Source organism: Nyctereutes procyonoides, unplaced genomic scaffold, assembly GCF_905146905.1.
Source record: "Nyctereutes procyonoides isolate TBG_1078 unplaced genomic scaffold, NYPRO_anot_genome, whole genome shotgun sequence".
In the NCBI taxonomy this organism is placed as follows: Eukaryota; Metazoa; Chordata; class Mammalia; order Carnivora; family Canidae; genus Nyctereutes; species Nyctereutes procyonoides.
In genome coordinates this window covers 21158393-21179696 of record NW_026575126.1, presented here as the reverse complement: position 1 = coordinate 21179696, position 21304 = coordinate 21158393, and the positions used below count along the sequence as shown (strand labels likewise).

The 21304-nt window shown below is 39.9% G+C and overlaps 1 pseudogene; it reads right to left on the bottom strand.

The window, feature by feature from the left end:
• Positions 1-1031: 1031 nt before the first annotated feature.
• On the bottom strand, positions 1032-1526 carry LOC129519148 (cilia- and flagella-associated protein 276-like; annotated as a pseudogene).
• Between the last annotated feature and the right edge of the window lie 19778 nt (positions 1527-21304).

The following is a 21304-nucleotide window of genomic DNA, read 5'->3' as shown; positions in this document are numbered from 1 at the left end:
CTGCCATTTGCTTCAACGTGGATGGAACTGGAGGGTATTATGCTGAGTGAAATAAGTCAATCGGAGAAGGACAAACATTATATGTTCTCATTCATTTGGGGAATATAAATAATAGTGAAAGGGAATAGAAGGGAAGGGAGAAGAAATGGGTAGGAAATATCAGAAAGGGAGACAGAACATAAAGACTCCTAACTCTGGGAAACGAACTAGCGGTGGTGGAAGGGGAGGAGGGCGGGCGGTGGGGGTGAGTGGGTGACAGGCACTGAGGGGGGCACTTGACGGGATGAGCACTGGGTGTTATTCTGTATGTTGGCAAATTGAACACCAATAAAAAATAAATTTATTATTAAAAAAAATAATAGAGGAGAGGCTTAAAGGGGTGACAGTCTGGTGAGAATACAGGCTGGGGAACTTAGCCTCAGTCATTAAAAATAGAATATTTTGGCTTCCATATTTACTCTTTGCTCTTTCAATTTTTTTCAGGGTCTTGGACAAGAAAGAGGGAGGCTATTCATGGAGGACCTTTTGGAGCTCCAAGAAAATCTTTGCATACACATACACACACACAAACACACACATACACATACACACATGATCTTTGGGGTCATTTTAATATACTCTTTGGATCATGTTTACCTACTTTTTAATAAAAATTAACTTTTAAAATTTGTATTGTAAATATTTTCCCATATATTCTCTCTGGGGCCTTTGTGGTAGGAAAGTTGTAAAGGTTTTTTTTTTTTTTTAAGATTTTATTATTCACGAGAGACACACACAGAGAGAGGCAGAGACATAAGCAGAGGGAGAAGCAGGCTCCATGCAGGAAGCTCGATGTGGGACACGATCCCAGGATCGTGCCAAAGGCAGATGGTCAACCACTGAGCTACCCAGGAGTCCTAAGATAGTTGTAAGGTTTATAGTCAAATGTATCTTTCATCTTTTTTTTTTCTTCTGGCACAGATCTATTTAATTGAGGTGGGCGGCAGGATGTTCCATTATGAGTGATTAGTCCAGGGGTCTGTCAACACTAGTTAGAAGAAGCCATCATCATTCTTTCAGGAATAGCCTCCATTGGTGGCTGTGGTGTGAGGGGGCATGATGGATCTCTGGATGCTGTGGATAGACTTTTTCTTAGAGTTCGTCCAGTGTCTGATGTTAGCTCAGGAATTGATGGAAGATAGCAGAGGAAAGGGTAAAAATACTTTAGAGAATTGGGTCTTGATGATTCCATGGGCATTCTGGATAGTCTCCTGGTGTAACAGTATCTCACTTTGTTCTTGAATTTCCCTGTGTGGTGGTTGTTCACGGCTGCTAAGCAGAAACCCAGGTCATCCTTTGGTATCTCAGGATCAAAAAAATAAATCACCTCATGGAGTTGATTTGAGCTGAACTGACTCCAGGGTTCCTTTTGCTGAGAAAAGTGAGTTGGGTTCTTACATGGTAGTTTCTTGGAAGCCCAGAGTTTTCCCCAAGTAGGAATCATTATCCAATGTAGAGCCCTGGAAAGGGTCTCTGGTGAAAGGCATGGTAAAATGCAGAATGAGATGCTGGTGTGAGAGTCTTTCATCTTGTTTAGAGCCTCCACTTTCCAGACTTTGTTAGGAAGTTCTCCCCTATCATTAGTTTATAGAATGGTCTCTAAAGTTTTCTTGCAATATTTTTTTTCACTGTTTTGCTCTCATATTTTTATCTGGATTTTTTTTTTTAAATTTTATTTATTTATGATAGTCACAGAGAGAGAGAGGGGCAGAGACATAGGCAGAGGGAGAAGCAGGCTCCATGCACCGGGAGCCCGACGTGGGATTCGATCCCGGGTCTCCAGGATCGGGCCCTGGGCCAAAGGCAGGCGCCAAACCGCTGCGCCACCCAGGGATCCCCTTATCTGGATTTTTTTTTGTGTGTGTAATATATAAGATAAGAGTCCACTTTATTTTTTCCCATCTGGATAAGCAGTTGTACCAACATCATTTATTAAATAGTCCATTTTCTTCCCACCAAATTAAACTTCCACATATAGCATGTGTTAACTTTTCATAAATATGGCTGTTGGTCATAAAAATCCATAAATATGGATTTTCTATTTTGTTTTACCAATTTTCCATTTCTGTTTGACCTTATAATATGTTAAGGCAAGACTCTGTTCTATGATTTTCTTTGCTATTTTCAGCCATTTATTTTTCATATGAATTTGAAGATAATTTTATGAAATTTCATTAAAAATATTGCTTGGATTCTAACTGGAACTAATTCAATGTACATACTAATTTGAGGAGGCTTACTTTTTAAATTAGTAGGTCTTTTCCCCCAAGAACATAGCATAACTTTCCACTCTCAAGATCTTGTATATTCTAGTACATTTATTTCATTTAAGCCTGTGTCTTTCTTTTTTTTTTTTAAGATTTTAATTATTTATGAGAGACACACAGAGAGGCAGAGACATAGGCAGAGGGAGAAGCAGACTCCCCGTGGGAAGCCTGATGTGGGGGCTTGATCCCAGGACCCTGCGATCATGACCTGAGTCAAAAGCAGATGTTCAACCACTGAGCCAATCAGATGCCCCTGTGTCTTTCTTACTAAATAAATAGATCTCTAAATGTGTTATGATTTTGGATGCTTAAATATAATACTTTACTCATTTCCTTTGCTAATGCTTGTCAGTAGAATAAAGTTAGAATTTTTTAAGTTAATTTTTTTTTTTTAAGATTTATTTATTCATGAGAGGCAGAGACACAGGCAGAGTGAGAAGCAGGCTCCATGTTTTGGAGCCTGATGTGGGACTTGATCCGGGGACTCCAGGACCATGCCCCAGACCAAAGGCAGGCGCTAAACCTCGGAGCCACCCAGGGATCACCCAGAATTTTTTTAAGATATTTATCTTTTAGTCAGCCACTTTACCAAAGAATGTAAGGTCACATGGTGAGATTGGGTAATGGGTGGGAATTGAATGTGTTGGGGTCTGTGGGGACAGGAGTGGGTTGGCCTGGAGCCTGAGGGTATTAGGAAAGTAAGGGGGCACCTGAGTAGCTCAGCAGTTGAGCATCTGCCTTTGGCTCAGGGTGTGATCCTGGAGTCCTGGGATCAAGTCCCACATCAGGTTCCCCTCAGGGAACCTGGTTCTCCTCTGCCTGTGTCTCTGCCTCTGTGTATGTCTCTCATGACTAAATAAAATCTTAAAAAAAAAAAAGTAAGATCAAGCACAAGAAGAATTGATTGTGTGTTCAGGGCATTGTGTCAGTAGGAGTCTATTCCACTATGAGCAACTGTGAGTAACAGAAACAAAAAATAATGGAGTACATGGAATAATGTTTATTTCTCTCTTACATAAAGAAAGAAATCTATTGTAGGCAATTCAGGCTCTATCGTCCCAGACTACTAGCTATATTCTGCTATCCTTTAGTTGTAGCTCTCATTATTATGGTCTAAGATGAACTCCAGGCATCACATCCATGTTCCAGTAGGAGGATGGAGCAAGGGGAGGAAAAGACAAAGGGCTCATCATAGATACATCATAGGAAGTTTCCCAAATGCTGCCACACAGTAATTCTACTCACCTTGTTGACCAGAACTGAATTATACTGTCGTGTCTAGCTCCAAGGGATGCTGGGAAATATTTTTATTCAAGATCAAAAAATTTATTTTAAGATTTTATTTATTTTTTCATGAGAGACACACAGAGACAGGCAGAGGGAGAAGCAGGCTCTCCCCAAGGAGCCCAATGTGGGACTTGATCCCAGACCCCGGGATCATGCCCTGAGCAGAAGGCAGATGCTCAACTGCTGAGCCACCCAGGCATCCCTCAAGATCAAAATTCTAAAGATTATAAGGATTTTTATTCCAAATCAGGATTCTAAAATGGTGATAACAGACATACTGGGATTGGGATATTGGGATTGGCAACCAGCAGTCTCTGATGCAGGTATATTTGTGGGGATGTGGGGGCATGTGCTTTCATTTGTAGCTCTCAGCTGCTACTGCAGAAAGCAGAAGTTGAATGGAGCATGGTGCAGAGGATTGGGGGACAGCAGAAGAATAGGCATGGAGGGTGTGGTTAAGAGAACAGTTTAAGTTTGGTTGGAAAGAAAAGATGGCTGTCTGGGGGACATGGACTGGTAGAAAGAGGAGGGATCAAGGGATTAGTGATCTTAGAAAGGCTAGATGGCTGGGAGGCTATGTCAGAAAATGCCTTAATATTTGTGGGGCACCTGGGTGGCTCTGTCAGTTAAGCATCCTACTCTTGTTTTTGGTTCAGGTCATGATCTCAGGGTTGTGAGATTGAGTCTCGTGTTGAACTCTGTGCTGGGTGTGGAACCTGCTTAAGACTATCTCTTTCCTTTTTCTTCTGCCCACTGCCCCTGCTCACACACTCTCTTTCTCTCCCTCTCTAAAAAAAAAAAGAAAGAAAAGAAAAAGTATCACTACATAATGAATAAGCCAAAAATTTTTTAAAATATTTTATTTATGTATTCATGAGAGAGACAGAGACACAGGCAGAGGGAGAAACAGGCTCTCTGCAGGGAGCCAGACATGAGACTCGATCCCATGTCTCCAGGATCACGCCCTGGGCTGAAGGCAGCGCTAAACCACTGAGCCACCTGGGCTGCCTGAAGTTTTACATTTTGAACAGTGACTTAAGTCTACAAGATGTAACATCTCGGTATGGTGAGTCCACACAGATCTCTGGGGTCAGGTTGTCTTGGGGAAGATACAAGTTGTGACTCCAGCATGATGTGGTGGACTGGTACAAAGCTGCTGGCTGTGGGGGTTGGGCTGTGGGTGGTCAGAGGCCACACCAGGAATTTCCAACCTAAATGTGGAGTTGCAGGCCAAAAAGAGACCATTTCCTTTCTTGGAAGCCTCCCTTGCCTAGCTTTTAGGCTTACAGAATAAAGTTTGAGCCCAGAAACAACCATCATTCACTCAGCCAGCTGCTAGAGATAGCTCTGGCTGCCCAACAATCCTGAGAAATCATGTTCTTCTAATATCTATTTTGATTTAAAATCTTTTATGTTTGTGATGGACTTTGTTGACAGTGGGCTGGGTTTAGCCTGTTCTTTAGGTGTGGAACTCCTGGCTTGTGGTAAATCCTGATTGGAAAACAATATAAACACATTTCCTGGTAAATGTATAAATATATAAATAGATAGTTGTTGGTTGTTCCCCTCCCCACCACTAACATACACTGTAGAAGCAATTTGGAGCAATTTAGATGTGCTCAGCATCTGGCCATCATAAAAGATTTCAAATGAGTCATGATTTTGCACCACCAGAGAGGGCTTGTCTTGCTTGTGGATGAAATTATATTTACCTCTTGTTCTGCTTGTGACTCTCTGTATTACTTTATGATGATCAGTCTGATTTGTGTGTTAAAGAGACTGGTAAGATTAATAATTTTAGAGAAGGGAAGAAAGAGAAGAGGAGGAGGGCCCAGATAGTTACATATTCAAGACAAAATAACCAATTTGGGGGAGAATGACCTGGTTTTGCTTTTGAGAAGCCAGAAAGAAAGAGGGGGAAAAAAGTAGTGGAAAGAGCCTCCTCATTTTATGGAGGGTGGGAGACAAATGTAGGGAAGCTGATATAGTTAGATAACATGAGCCCCAAAAAAGTTAGACTAGAGGAGAGTAATGGTCTTGAAACACAGGTGTGTGAGGACACTGATCCTGGCTGTACTTTATTAGCTGTAGGCTCAATCTCTTGGCACCTCAGTTTGCTCATCTGACAAGTGGGCCCAATAATGGTTGCCCTATCCAGTTGAGAGAAGAAAGGAGTGCTCTTGCTTGAGAGTGCTGTTGGGTGCCAGCTGTGGTGTGGGCTCCTTAAATATACCATCTCATTTAATGCCCAAGACAGTTCCACAGGAGAAGTGGCATTAAGCCATTCTTCAGCTGAAAACAGACATGGAGAGTCTAAGTGGCTTGTCCAAGATCATAAAGTTTATCAGGACTCAAACCCACATCTATCTAGCTCCAAATCCTGTGTTCTTCCCATTACTTCATACTGACAGTGAGGTCAAAGAACACATTCTAGTTTCTTCCTTGGAAGGGAAAAAACACACAGTGGCTTCCCTGCTCTAAGGCCCAAGATATCCCTGGGTCCTTGGCCCCCACAGAGAGCCCAACCAAGTGCAGTTCTTTCTCCTCAGAGCACTCCTCTCTGCTGTGGCAGCAGGTGGGTTGTTAATCTGATAAACGGCTTCCTGCTGAAGTGAGAGGGCGAGCTAAAGGGCTGCTGAACTGCCCTCCAGGGTGGCAGGTGGGAGACTCCAGTGCTTTCACTCATAGAATTGCTTTAGGATTAGTGGAAAGAGCCTCATTTTGTAGTTAGGAGATGACCTCTACTAGCTGTAGGCAGGTGAGAGACTTGGCTTTGTCTCTCACTAGGCTGTGACCTTAACTTGCCTACCTTTCAGTTCCCTAATCAGTAAAATGTGGGTAGGAATATACAGCTTAAAGAGAGGATGTTGTGAACATTAAATGAGATAATGTGGGAAATGTGCCTAGCCCTTTTGTCATACATTATATATCACCAAGTAAGAGGGAGCTGTTGTTCCATCTAGGGCAGCTGTTTAGGCATTGAGTAGTTTTTGTGTCCCGTCACTTACATCCATATCATAGCCAATCATTTATTCTTTTTTTTTTCTTTTTAAGAAAACATGTTCTAAACACTCTGTCAGGGACACCTGAGTGGCTCAGCAGTTGAGCGTCTACCTTTGGCTCAGGGCACGGTCCCGAGTCCTGGGACTGAGTCCTACATTGGGCTTCCTGCATGGAGCCTGCTTCTCCTTCTGCCTGTGTCTCTACCTCTCTCTCTCTGTATTTCTCATGAATAAATAAATAAATAAATAAATAAATAAATAAATAAATAAATAAAATCTTTAAAAAAATAAACACTCTGTCAGCTTCTGAGGCAAAGCATGTGTGACACAGGCAGCATCCTTGCCTCTGTAGAGCTCATATTTAAACTGGAACCACACATGGCAAGGAAGTATCTGGTACAGCCACAGAAGGAGCAGTGTCTATGAATCTAAAAGCTTGACTGCCCCAATGAGTCTTTTAGTCTGGCATTTTAAAATCCAGGCCTCCTCTCCAAGTGTAACAGGGGTCTTATTATGGACTTGTGAGGCACACTCTTTCCTTGGTGGGGACAGCAAAGGCTAGGCAGTCAGAGAGAAAGGGGAGACAGAGCTCTGGGTAGTTTCCAAGGCAGTCCTGGGGGTGCTTCCCATCTAGTGCTGAGAAAAACTCACCACTTTTGTCAGAGATAGACTGATGCCTCCAGTTCAGAGTTTATGGGATAGTTTACTTGTTATCTGAAGCATTTATAGAGTGTGTTAGGTGTTCCCATATCTTCCAGGCATGGTAAATGTAGCAGGGACTTGTTCCAGCTCCCAGCTCACTGCCTCACAGGTCACCTTGATGTTGGGCAGATCAGTGTGCATGTGAGGCCTCTCCTGGAAGGCAGTAAGATGGGTACCTCAGCCTCAGGCTTGGGCTCATTGCCAGTCTCTGTGGTAGGAAGCCCAAGCTACAGCTGTTCTGGGGATTGAATAGGTAGAGACAAAGAGTTCACCCTTTTGGTCTTTCCAGATATTCCATGATGCAGCTCCTTTCCATCCCACTCTACTATCCTGCTCGTTCCTCAACATCCAGCTAGTAGGCAGTTCTTTGTGAGTCTCCAGACACACTGAGGTTCATTCCCATCTCACTGATTTTGTTTGCAATTGGATCCCAACTGTTGTACTTCTTAGCCATAGCTAACTCATCTCTTAAGCCCAGTTCTCATTTTGCCTCCTCCAGAAAGCTTTCCTTAACTTCTGTAGCACATGCTTACCTTTCTCTCAGATCTCCCCATTTTAGTGACTATTCATTAATTATCTCATGCATTAATTCATTCAATGCATTGACTACTCTTATTGTTCTATATGAAAAATGCTTCCCAAATCCACCTATTTCTCTGCATCTGTACTGTTTCCATCTTGGTCACCTCTTGCTTAGATTATTAAATACCCTTGTAACTGGTCTCCTTGCTCTCACTCTGCGTCTCTCCAGTTCCTTTGTACTCCATGGAACATTTAGTGATCTTTTATAAAGGTAAATTAGCTCCAGTTACTCCCCTGTTTATGGTCTTCCAGTAGTTTCCCAAATTCATCACAACAGCTCACAAGGCTCTGCTACTCTGGTACGTGGGTGCCTTCCAAGCCTCTTCTTATCCCATATTCCTCTTGTTCATTCTGCTTCAGGCATCTCAGCCTTTTCTCTTGCCCAAAAAGGCCAAGACATTATCACTGCCTCAAGGCCTTTGCAATCGCTGGGCCTTCTGCCTAGAATGGTCTCTGCTCCTCAGTGCCTGCCTCCTTCTCACCACTCAGCATTCTGTTCAACAATAACTTCAGTGAGACCTTTCTTAAATGCCCCATCTGAAGTAATTCTTTAAGTCACACTTTATCTCATTATACCATTTCCTTTATATCATTAAAATTTTCTGAACTTACATGCTTTCTTTGTACTGTTTTCTTCTTTCTACTAGATAGGAAGTGCCTCCAGAATAGAAACAATATCTGTTTCACTGCTATATCCTTGGAGTTTAGAATAGTGCTTAACATATATGAAACCAAAAAAAATTGCTTAATAATTTATTAGATGGGTATTAAATGATTTCTATGTATGAATCATTGAAAATCAGTAATTATTACCACTTATTAGAAATACAAATGTATATCCTTGAAACAGGATTTCACAGAGTTGGTCTATGAAAGTCTGGTGGTTTATCAGGGAGTTTGCAAGTGGTTTGATGATTTTATTTTATTTTATTTTTAATTTATTTATTTATGATAGTCACAGAGAGAGAGAGAGAGGAGAGAGAGAGAGAGGCAGAGACACAGGCAGAGGGAGAAGCAGGCTCCATGCACCGGGAGCCCGATATGGGATTTGATCCCGGGTCTCCAGGATCGCGCCCCAAGCCAAAGGCAGGCGCCAAACTGCTGCGCCACCCAGGGATCCCGGTTTGATGATTTTAGAGGGAAAAAAATGAAACAATTTTGTTTACATACATTTTGCTAATTTTAAATATAAGATTAATTAAGACTTCTTTTTTTTAAATTAAGACTTCTATAGAAATTCTATTACATTCTTAATAATTATGTTAGGATATTTACTGCAAGGACTGTGTTGGTCAGTTCATCATAGGTAATTTCAGTGATCAATTACAGATTATTTTGTATAATGTGTTTCACATCATGATAGTGTTAAAATTCTTAGTTGTAAAATTTTGCATTTTGTTACTTTTGTATTAAATCTTATGAGTCAAAAGTAATTGAAGGGTGTCATTAATGATGAAGATAATATTATCAATACCATAATACAGAATTCTATAAGTGTAAATATTGAATATAGTTATAGTATGAACACAGCATGAATCTATATGAGCTAGGACAAAGTAATCTATAAGAATGTTGATTTAGCATAATAGCCAGAAAAGAGATGTTCAATTAGGAAATACATTACTGAATGTTTGAAAATTGGACTTTATTGCATTTTAACAGTCCCCAAGAAGCAGTCACTGCTTCTTGTGACACTTCGTCCTATAGTGGCACAAAGCCAAATTTTGACATAATTTTCAAACAAAGTATGATTTACCTTTCTGGTAAATCAAGTGATATTTTCTAGAGTGAGTGTAGGAAACTGATCAGTTTTGTCAGTAAATGTAAAGAGACCAAAGTTATAAAGGTATTGTTCAAATTTGTACTTCTTAGAGCAAAATTACATACAAGTCATATTAATGTGGAGATGCTTGAATAACTAGCCCAAGCAAGGTTAATAAGTGTTGGGCTTGGAGAAGAAGCAAAACAAGATTTTGGAACAATATTTTATCAGACAATCCTACTGAAAGTAAATTTACTACCTTCCAAAAATTGTTAGTAAATGGATTTTTAGAAAAGCATGTGGCCTTCTGTTTTTACCAATGATGGAGCAATAGAGATCACTTTTATCCTGCCACAGAAATAACCAGAAACTATAAAAGTATGCAATACCTGTTTTCTGATGTTGGACTAGAGGTATAATAGGATTGTGATTCTTGAGAGAACAGAAAAAAAATTAAGTAAACTCTGTTATCACTTAGGTTTCTACCTGGAAGCACATTCCAGACCATAGAGCTAGGAGGGGTATCCCAAGTATAGCATGATGGTCTTGCATTGTTGAGAAGAGAGATTGGACTTCTGGGAAACTAAAGCAGCTGAAGGTTGTGGGAAGAATTCCAGATGAGAGGGAGTTATAAGGAAAAATTCTCCAAAAATCTTAAGTCTTTCTGAATATTAAGAAATAAAAGTAAGAAGAAAAAAATTTCTAAATTAGATGAAAATGCAACGACAAAGATAAAAGCTCAACAGAATAAACCTACATATACAGAAACTCCCAACAAACTATATCATAATCAAGTTGTTGAAAATTAAATGATAGAGATAGAAATAAGATAGTATGTACAGAAAAACAAAGATAAGAAAGACTACAGACTTCATGTCTAAAGCTATCCAAGCCAGGAGACAATAGAATTGTATCTTTAAAGTGCCAAAAGAAAAAAATAAAAACAAATAAATTATTCGAAAGTGAAGGCAGAAACAAAAGGCATTTTCATACAAACAAAGGTCAAAAGAATTTGTTGTCAGTAAACTCACACTATGAAAAATGTTAGTTATTCAGAAAATATCAGATGGGAATGTGGATTTACACAAAAGAATGAAGAATCCTTGAAATGATATGTATGTGGGTAAATAAATATAAAACACTTTCTTCTCCCTCATTTTAAAATGTATTTAAGAGATAATCGATGGCTGAAAGCAAAAATTACATGCATGGTAGGATTTAGACCATCTATAGAAAAGAAATGTGTGACAGTAGTAGCACAAAGGATGGGAAAAATGAAATGATAACATATTTTTGTTATGAGGTTTTTACATTATACCAGAAGTGATACAGCATTATTTGAAGGTGTAGTGTAATAAGTAATATATGCATATTTTAAATTCTAGAGCAAGTGCTTAAAAAACCTAAAACAAAGAGATATAGTTAATAAACCAATATTATAGATTAAATGGAGTGCTAAAAATAATTATCACAAAAGAAGGCAACAAAAAAAGGGAAAAACAAATGAACAGATGGTACCAAATGAATACAAAGATGGTAGAATAAAACCCAACCAGCTTAATAATTATAAAGGGTCTAAAGATACCAGTTATAAGGCAGAGATGGCCAGACTAACTGAATAAAAAAAGCAAGTTCCAACTGTGCACTGTTCACAGGAAATTCATTTTATTATTTTTATTTTTTAAAGATTTCTTTATTAGAGCATGTGTATGCATGTGTTTCAGGGGAAGAGGGGCAGAGTGAGAGAGAGCAAGAGCCCTAAGCAGACTCTGCACTGAACCTGAGCCCAACGTGGGGCTGGATCCCATGACCCCAAGATCATGACCTAAGCTGAAACCAAAGGTCTGACGCTCAACTGAATGCACCATCTAGGTGCCCCAGAAACCCATTTTAAATATAAATACAGGGACACCTGGGTGGCTCAGCAGTTGAGCATCTGCCATTGGCTCAGGGCATGATCCTGGTTTCCCAGGATCGAGTCCCACATCGGGCTCCCTGCATGGAGCCTGCTTCTCCCTCTGCCTGTGTCTCTGCCTCTCTCTCTCTGTGTCTCTCATGAATAAATAAATAAAATCTTTAAAAAATATATATTATTATTATGTATATATTTATATATATGTAAATACACACAGATTAAAAGTGAAAGGATGAAAAATTTTTATTTTTATTTTTTAAATCTTCCTTTGAACTATCTCAATACTGATTTGACTTTTTTTTAAATTTTTATTTATTAATGATAGTCACACACACACAGAGAGAGAGGCAGAGACATAGGCAGAGGGAGAAGCAGGCTCCATGCACCAGGAGCCCGATGTGGGATTCGATCCCGGGTCTCCAGGATCGCGCCTTGGGCCAAAGGCAGGCACCAAATCGCTGCCACCCAGGGATCCCTGAAAAAGTTTTATACCATGCAAGCACCAATCATAAGAAAGCTAGAATGGCTATATTAATATCAAAGTATACCTTAGAACAAGAAATGTCACATGGAGTAAATAGGGTCATTTTGTAATAATTGAGAGTACAAATGCTCAAGGAGACATAATTCTAAATGTGCACACACACATTAACAGAACTGCAAACTATAGGAAAAACTAATTGAACTCCAATAATAATAAAAAAAAAGATGCCTGTGAAATCATGTTCCAGTGGAAAATTAAAAAAACACACACACACACACACACAAAATGTAGGAAAAACTAATAATGAACGAACCTATGATCTTTAGAGATTTCAATGTTCTTTCAGTAACTGAAAGAAGAAACTGATAAAATTAGTAGAGATATAGAAGATAATAAAAGTATCAGCCAATTTGACCTAATTGACACAAAATACCTAACAACAGCAGAATACACATTTCTTCCAAGTGCATGTGAAACATTCACCAAATTATGAGCCCTAAGACAAGTCTCAGTAAGTGTAAAACAACTGAAATCATACAGAGTATGCCCTTTAATAAGAATGGAATGAAATTAAAAACAGATATTTGGGAAAAATGTAAAGTTAGAAATCACAACGGAAATTTCTAAATATTTTGAATGAAGAAGAACGTTTTCAAAATTCATGGGATGCTGCTAAGTCAGTCCTTAAGAAGAAAATGTATAGCTTATCTTTGAAACAAAGGTAAGTCTCAAACCTATGATCTAGTCTTCCACCTTAAGAAGCTAGGGGCAGAGGAGCAATTTGAACCCAAAGGAAGTAGATGAAAGGAAATTATAAAGATCAGAGAATAAGGAACCAAAAAATAGAAAAAAGAGAAATCAATGAAACAAGATATTTGATTTTTAAAAATCAATAAAATTGATAACATCCAAAATTGAATGATCAAGAAAAAAGACACAAATTGTCAAGATCTGGGAAAAGAGAAAACAGTACAAAAATCCTACATTAAGGGAATAATAAAAGGATATGAATAACTATGCAAATACATTTGAAAACTTAGATGAAATGGAACACACATTGGAAAACACAAATTTCCAACACTGACTCAGGGAGAAATATTCCTGAATATCAGTATATCAACAAAAGCAATTAAATTCATATTAATAATTTTTTCCACAAAGAAAACTCCCAGACCTTGATGGTGTCACTGGTGAATTCTATCAAACATTTAGGGTGAAATAATACCAATCCTTTAGCTATGCAGAACTTTCAGAAAGTAAAATTGGATAGTACACTTTCCAGCCCATTTTATGAGGCCAATATTATTTTGATTTTGAAACCATAAAGAGACATTACAAGAAAAAAAATTACAAACCAATATCCCTCATGATCAAAGGTAAAAACCTTAACAAATTACTAAGAAAAACAAATACTAAAGAAAATACATCCTGATTCAGTGGGGCTTATCCCAGGAATACAAGGTTAATTTAATATTTAAATACCAACAAGTGTTACTTACAACATTAATAGAAATGAAGAGAATATCATCTCCATAGATGCATCAAAAGCCTTTGGCTCAGTTGGTTGAGCAGCAGACTCTTAATTTTGGCTTAGGTCATGATCTCAGGGTCCTGGGATTGAGCCCAGGATCCAGACTCAGTGGGGAGTCGGCTTGAGTATTTCTCTGCCTCTCCCTCTGCCCCTCCCCACTCTCTCTCTGTCTCAAATAAATAAATATTTTTTTAAAAAGCCTTTGGCAAAATTTAACGTTTATGATTTAAAAAGACACAAACCTCTCAGTAAGCTGTGAATACCTGGGAACTTCATCAACCTGGTAAAGGGCCTCCGTGAAAACCTACAATGGAGGTTATACTTAATGGTGAAATTTTTCCCTGAATATTTTCCCTCTAGGATCTAAGGATGTCATCTTTCACCACTTATATTTAATGTTCTTCTGAAGTCTCTAGCCAGGGCAGTAAGGTGAGACATACAGATTGGCAAAAAAGAAGTAAAATAATACTTATTTGGAGATGACATGAATGAGTATTTAGAAAATCCCAAGGATTCTACAGAAAAACTACTGGGACTAATAAGTAGATCAGCAAGTTCACAGGGTACAAGGTTAATGTTTAATTTTTCCCCCTGTATACTAGCAATGAATAATTTTGAAATGGGATTTTAAAAACACCACTTGTAGCGGGCACCTGGCTAGCTTAGTCATAAAGTTCGCAACTCTTGATATCAGAGTCTTGAGTTGGAGCCCCATATTGGGTGCAGAGATTACTTAAATAAATAACTTTTTTTAAAAAACTTGAACTGTTTTTAAAAATAAAAATATAACTTACAATAGCATGAAAAACACCCTAGTTGGGGGTTTGGGGGAACCGGAGTTACATGAAAACTCTCTATACTTGGATTTTGCTGTGAACCTAAAACTGTTCTAAAAAATAAAGTCTGTTTTTAAAGAAACAAACGAAGAACACATGAAATATTCAGGGACATTTTACAAGATTTGTTTGAGATTTGTAGACTAAAAACTACTAAACATTGCTGTGTTGGAGGAGACCTACGTGAATGGAGAGAATTGCCATGTTTGTGGACTGGAAGACTTAATGTTGTTAAGATGCCAGTTTCTCCAGGGGGCACCTTTATAGCTCAGTTTGTCAAGTGTCCATCTCTTGTGTTCAGCTCAGGTCATCATCTCAGGGTTGTGAGATTGAGTCCTGTGTGGGGCTCCACACTGGACGTGGAGCCTGCTTAAGATTCTCTCTCTCCCTCTGCTGCTCCCCCACCTCTGCCCCTTTTCTCTCTTAAAAAAAAAAAAAGATGACAGTTTCCCCAAAATTATCTGTAGATTCAGTGCAATCACTATCAAACTGATTCTAAAACGTATGGAGTAATGCAAAGAACCTAGAGTGACCAAAACAAATTTGAAAAGAACAGAGTTGGAAACAAGTCTTCTACTACTTAATTTGAAGACTCACTATAAAGTTTCAGTTATCAAGACATTCTAGCATAAATACATATGTAAGGGGTAATAGAAGATGATAGAGAGTTTACATATAAACCAACACATAAATAGCTATTTGTTTTTTGTTGTTTTTTGACAAAGAGACCAAAGTGTTTCAATGGGGAAAAGGACAGTTTTTTGTTTTTTTTTTTTTTTAAAGACATGGTGCTGGATCAAGTGGATATCTATTTTGAGATAAAGAACCTCAACTCTTGGGATGCCTGGGTGGCTCAGCAGTTGAGCGCCTGCGATTGGCTCAGGGCGTGATCCTGGAGTCCCAGGATCAAGTCCCACATAGGCTCCCTGCATGGAGCCTGCTTCTCTCTCTGCCTATGTCTCTGCCTCTCTCTGTGTGTCTCTCATGAATAAATAAATAAAATCTTAAAAAAAAAAAGAACCTCAACTCTTACTTCACACTATACACAAAATGCATCTAAAAATGGATCCCAGACCTAAACATAAAATTATAAAACTTCTAGGAGAAGTCTTAGAAAAATCTCACTATTTCACAGTAGGAAAAGATCTCTTTAATAGGATACAAGAGCCACAAACTAAAAAAAAAAAAAATTTGAGAAATTCAACTTCATAAAAATGTAAAGGATCTAGGTGAACTGGCCTAAGAAAGAAGTGAAAGTGATTCCAGGGATGATGAAAGGAGTTCCGGAGATATGGCTGTAGGGGAGGACTAGAAGCGTCAAGTATCGATTGGAGCAGAAAGACTCTCTGGGAAAGGTGTGTTCAAGGGATGGAAGGACTTCTGATGGATGTGTTTGAATAAATAGAGAGGAGATGAACACGGAGAGTTTGGTGATGGATTAGGGGAAAGTGCATAGAAATTCAGCCAACTAATAAGGGATTAACTCTAGTTACTAGTTGTATAGGGAAGAAAGAGAATGATGGAACACTGCAGAGGTTGCCTATAATAGTATTGTAAGTGATAATGATGTAAACATTACATCTAACTAACAATTGTTACTGAAAGGATGGAAGAGGGGAAGGGCGGTGTATGAATGGTATATGGTGGTTTCCAGTAATGGTGAAAGCAATTTAAATCCTTGTCTTCTATAAGCCTTGATTATATAGAGAGTGGGAAGGCCTGGGATGGAAATGCAGAGCGGCTGCTTTTCATAACAAATCTTACAGAATTTTTTGAATTATTGAACTGTATGTATATGGACATGACTTGAAGCCAGGTCATACCACAGGCTAGCTATGTGACTTTAAGTAAGTCACTCAATGTCTTTGTACCTCAGTTACATCATTTGTTGAACACCAGGTAGTTATACTTACCTCAGAAGGTTGTTGTTAGAGTGAACTAGTTTAATCTGTGTAAAATGTTTGGAATAGTGCCTCGTACAGAGTAAGAGTTATGTGTTACTTTTGTAATTATGTACAGACATTACTCTGAAATATATTAAAATAAATATTGTGCTGAATCTTAAAAAAAAAACCCTAGTATTATTGGTGGCCCCTATGTATTTACCTAATATGTCTTTATGTCCCATTAAACAAATAACCCTGTGAGGAATGTATTTTCTTATCCTCCATTTTCATCTAAAGAAGCTGAGATGCAGAGAATTTGAACCACCTCCTCAAGATTAAGCAGCTGGTTATCGCCAATTGCCCCGATGTTAGGATTTCAGCTGGGTCAGTCTGGCTGCAAATCCCAGCTTTTCCCCTGTGTGCGTGGTTAACTGAATGCTTTATAGCACAGGCTAACCATAAGCTACTGTGGGGAGCACAGGAGTCAGCAGGATACAGTCCTCCATGCCTCTTCAAGAAACTGTGCAGAGCTCTTTGGGGGGCACTTAATTAGTGGTCCCAGACTGGAAGGCCTAGCCTAAGGTGAGTGCTCAATAAATTTTGGTTGAAAAATGAATGCACGGTTCTGAAGCCTCAGGCAGATGTTAGGACACTCCCCAGGAATGCAGGCTGTGTGGTCGGGGAGGGGATTTCAGGGGAGACTCAAAAACTCCAAACTGCCTAGATGCTACAAAACTCAGGCTGCCAGGTCAGGCCTGCCTATCCTGTACTTAACCACCCCCCTACCCCCACCCCACTATCCTCCCTCCCAGGACCCAGAGCTGAACAGGATGAAAACTGTGGCTTTATCCAGCCAGTACATTTCATATATTCCTTAAAAAAAAAAAAAATCCAGAAACTTTCATAGACCATCATATTAATGTTGAATTTATTATTTCCACCCCTAGAATGACCCAGAACCCCACTTCTGTAGATCTCCTCAGCCATGCTAAAATGAGCAAGCTAACTTGCTTGCTGTGTCACTTTTCACAAAAAAATTCAAGGCTTTACTCACAGGGGGAACAAAGTTGTGATAGGTATGTTTACTGGTTTTATTGAAGTGAACCTTATAGAGGTGGATTAGAAAGGTCTTCAACAGTAGCTTCCTCTCCCACTTAGTAAATATTCCTTCTCTGTCCTAGCTTTCTCTGGGAAACTCCTAATGCGACTGAGCTGTTTTCCTAGACTCTGGAAAGCCAAGGGCTGCTAGGGGGCCCCATGTCTCTGAACCCTTAATCAAGGCTGAAAGGTCCAAACAAAAAATTCTGGGCCTTAAAACCAAATCGTGCTCTGACTCAAACCAGAACCCAGTCCACAGGTTCAGCTCTCCCTGTGGCAGTGACCCTTGTTCTGCAACGGAAGTGGGGGTGGGGGCGGAGGGATCTTAGTTTAGCTCCTGCAGACAGGGTGGCCGCCCTAATCCCAGGTGGCTTTTGATTGAAAGAGGCCCAAGTGGAGCTCCCTCTGTCTCTCCTAAACTAATTGGGCTTTTTTTTTTTTTTTTTTGTTGCCACGGACAAGGAAATTGAGGCCTGCTTTCTAGCGGTTGCTCTGCTAAAAGTGACCTCCTGCCAAGTAAACCTGTCTTGAATTTGCTTCTTTAAAGTAAGGACATTTAGAGTAACTCAGTGATTTTCAATTTTTTTTTTCCTCTAGTAGCAAGACTCTGTACAAAGGAAATCTGTCTGGATGCCCAATGTGGAAGAGGTACAGCTGCTGTGCTTGCTTTGAAGGTGGACTTTCTCTACCCCCTGTGTGGCTATACTGGAGGTGGCTCTAAACTTCTGTGTCTTTTTTTAAACTTCTCTAATTTTTTTTTAGGCAAAGTTGGATAATGTGTTAATAATAGGACAAGGGAAGAAGGAGCAGAAAGAGGTAAAGACGTGATAGCAAATTAACAGATCACAGGCTATGCTTTTCCACATCAAAAAGGAAGATAAAAGATATTATAGAAGATTTTAGTAAATTCTTTCAACCAAAAGTCTTACAGATTATAACATGAACTTACATTAAGTTGTATGTGTGCCATCTTCAAAAGAATAACATTATAGTACCTTCAGTGGATACTGTTTTGGCAGGTGACCCTTGCAGGTTAAGGAATCAGATGAATATCCAGGGGCCTGGCTTTTCCTGCTAGTGTAGATAGTATGAGTTTCCACTGCTACAGTAGTTCATTTTATTGCTATCTTATTTCTGTCACAGGCCCTGTGAGCTTGGTTGGGCCAAGGGTCACTCAGAAAATAACCAGCTTCCACTTTCTTTAATTATGCAAACTAGAGCTAGGTGACTGAGATCTTGCCTTTGGTCTGCAAGACATAGGGAGTTTTGCAAGCCCTAGGGGAGTGCAGAATTTCCTGAAGATGTTGCAAGGTGGCCGGCTTTCTTCTGAAGTCATGCAATATTCTCCTTTGCTTTGGTTATGACTGCGAAGGTGCTGGGAAGCCAACTGCAAACTAACACCTTGGAGCGGGCTTCTCTCCACAGGCCCCAGAAGTGAGGCCTGCTCCTTTTAAAGGGAATGGCTCAATGTAGGTGCTCTCATACCAACGAAGAACAGAATGTGTTTGTCCGATTCCACCTCCGAGTTACTTCATTGGCAGTAAGTTCTCTAAAATATGAGCGTTTTTGCTGAGGGAAGGACATGCAAAGACTTGAAAATTTTAGAGAGCAGAGAGCTAGATGGCTCAGATTTTATGAAAGTTCCTGTCCTGCTACTTTAATTTGGAAATGGACATAGGAATTCCCAGAGAAAGCATGTTTCATTGAGGAAGAACAAATTTCATCAGAGAATTTTATCAGCGGCCTTACAGGGCATCCCTAGCCAGCCATGGGTCCACACCTCTTAGCCTCCAGCCTGGGCCGAAGTTAGGAGGGCCCCGGGCAGGAGAGGCCCCAGAATCCTGGCCCAACCTCACTCAAGCTTCCTAGGCACACTGCAGATGAAAGTACCCCCTGCTCCCCACTCTACCCACAGCCCAGGAGAGGTGAGCTTGTAGACATTCTTCCTCGTGTTTTTCTACTAGCGCATATGGTGTGCAGCTATTAAAGACATTCAGATATCAGAGTGGTATCACTTTGGTCTAGGCAAATCTTTAGGAGTAGGAAGATCTACTGGGTTTTGGACATGACTATAAGCAGATGCTAAATAATCCCGGAAAGAGACTCCACTAAGTATATTAAGTTGGTGGGATTTTGGGGATTTTTAAGTGTTTGAGAATCACATGGGAATGAAATGATTCAAAGGACAAGATTAAAAAAAATATATAAAGTCATCATTCTCTGAAAATAATAGCATGTGTATTAGTTCCTGAAGTATTTAAATAGAAAGTGAAACTGAATCACAGTTTACTTTTCATAGTAAAACTATTTAGAATGCAAGTCTTCTTCCCTGAAAGAGCAACAGGGTTTTTGTAAAACATTTTTTCCTGTTCTCTGAAATCTGGAGTTCACAAGAAGACTTGGGGGTTATGCTTTATTGAAGGTGACCCTTTACTTCAGTAGCAAAGAATGCCACATGGGGGTCAAGGAGTGGTGTTGTGGAGAAGAGCTGTGGGCTCTGAGTCAGCAGAGCATATGACTGAACCACAGTTTGGGTCAGACACCCAAGGCTGGGGAAGCAGCTGCAAATCTCGTATACATTGAGGGCAGTAGCAGTGTATGGAGGGATCTCACAGTACCTTCGAGAGTGAGCTTTGGTGAGCTGGAGCTCAGTATATATCAAGGGCCTAGAGAATGTATAGGAAAGGTTAGGGAAGAATAGATAAGGGGGAAAAAGGGATCTTTCTCAAGAAAACTGATTTGTCACGTGTAGGGTGGTATAGTAGCTTTCCCTCCCATCTACTTGATAATACATTACTGCCCCAGGAGAGTTCTAGTCCTTTTAATGTGTTCCCAACCCTAGTTGACCCCATCATCTTAATCATGTTTGCTGTTTTTCTCCAACTTCAGACTTCTGTGTCTTAAAAAGAATACACCTTGGGTCTTTTTTTTTTTTAATTTTTTTTATTTTTTATTTTTTTATTTATGATAGTCACAGAGAGATAGAGAGAGGCAGAGACACAGGCAGAGGGAGAAGCAGGCTCCATGCACAGGGAGCCCGACGTGGGATTCGATCCCGGGTCTCCAGGATCGCGCCCTGGGCCAAAGGCAAGCGCCAAACCACTGCGCCACCCAGGGATCCCCTACACCTTGGGTCTTACTTGCCTCTGGGCCCTTCCTCTTGAGGCCGCCCCTGTCTGGGCCATACCTCTTCCTTCCTATCCCCCAATTTCCACTTCTTAACCCCCTTCCATCCTGCCCTGCTATCACAATGTTCCCTCTTATTTCTGACCACTGCAGTAGGCTCCGTGGTTTTAGGTGGTGTGACCGTAAAATTTAATGTCAAAATCAGAATACTTTTAGAAGTAAAAGGGGGTGCTTTGTAATTAATGATGATGCTGAGATAATGGGTATAAACTAGGGACTGTCCCAGGCAAACTAGGGTGCGTGTGTTCCTTTAAGGCATTTATCCTCATCATGGCTCCCTCCTGTAGGAAGGCAGAAGATTCTGAGGGCAATGCCTTTCTTGTCCTTGCATCTTTTCTCATGGTCAGCTGGTACTTTTTTTTTTTTAAGATTTATGTATTTATGTATGTATGTATGTATTTATTTATTTATTTTTCAGGATAGAGAGAGAGGCAGGCAGAGACACAGGAGGAGGGAGAAGCAGGCTCCATGCAGGGAGCCCGATGCGGGACTTGATCCCAGGACTCCAGGATTGTGCCCTGGGCCAAAGGCAGGGGCCAAACCACTGAGCCACCCAGGGATCCCCTGCTGGTACTTTTTAATAAACTTTTTATTTTGAAATAATTATAGATTAACCAAGTTGTAGAGAAGTATGGGGTTGCCACATACCCCTCATCCAATTTCCCCCATTATTTACATTTTGCATTTCCGTGGTACATTTGTTAAAACTAAGAAACTGTATTGGTTT